The sequence below is a fragment of the Neophocaena asiaeorientalis genome, unplaced genomic scaffold (genome assembly GCF_003031525.2).
Source record: "Neophocaena asiaeorientalis asiaeorientalis breed wild unplaced genomic scaffold, Neophocaena_asiaeorientalis_V1.1 scaffold151, whole genome shotgun sequence".
NCBI classification, from domain to species: Eukaryota; Metazoa; Chordata; class Mammalia; order Artiodactyla; family Phocoenidae; genus Neophocaena; species Neophocaena asiaeorientalis.
The window spans coordinates 2,467,871-2,468,790 of record NW_020175490.1 but is presented as its reverse complement, the minus strand read 5'-3'; positions in this window follow the sequence as shown (position 1 = coordinate 2,468,790).

The window sequence follows — 920 nt, the reverse complement described above, 5'->3', positions numbered from 1 at the left end:
TATGCTTCTTTCTGCTACAGTCTTTTCACACACTATTTTCATTGCTTCAAGTGCCATTGTCAGAATGGAGAAAGTCCATACCATTTTTTTCTTAATTATATTTGTATTGTGGTAAGAACACAATGTAAGATCTATACTAATAACAAAAATTGAAGTGTACAATACAGTACCGTTAACTTCAGGGAAAATGTTTTACGGCAGCTCTCTAGAACTTATTCATCTTGCATAACTGAGACTTTATACACATTGATTAGCATAATCCCCATTTTATCCTTCCCTCCCAGTGCCTGGCAACCACCATTCTACTCTGGTTCTATGAGACCAACTAACTTAGATACCTCATATAAGTGGAATCATGCAGTATTTGTCCTGCTGTTATTGACTTATTTTACTTACTTAACATAATGTCCTCAAGATACAGCTAAGTTGTTACATATTCATGATTTTCTTATTTTTTTTTAATCCACAGAGTTCAGGTTCATATATTATTTCAATTTTTCTTTCAGTTTTATTAAGATATAATTGACATACAGCACTGTGCAAGTTTTAGACATACAGCATAATGACTAGTGGTACATATATTATGAAGTGATTACCACAATAAATTTAGTTAACTTACATGATTTGATATAGATTTTTAAAAAAATCATTTTTTTCCTTGTGATGACAACTCTAGGATCTACTCAACAACTTTTAAACACACCATACAGCAGTGTTAGCTATAGTCATCACATTGTACATTACATACCTAGTACTTATTAATCTTATGACTGGAGGTTGGCACATTTTATTTATTTATTTATTTTTGCCCAGTGTTTCATCTTTTTGTTTGTTTTTTAAATTTATTTTTATTTTCTGGGCTTCCCTGGTGGCGCAGTGGGTGAGAGTCCGCCTGCCGATGCCGGGGACACGGGTTCGTG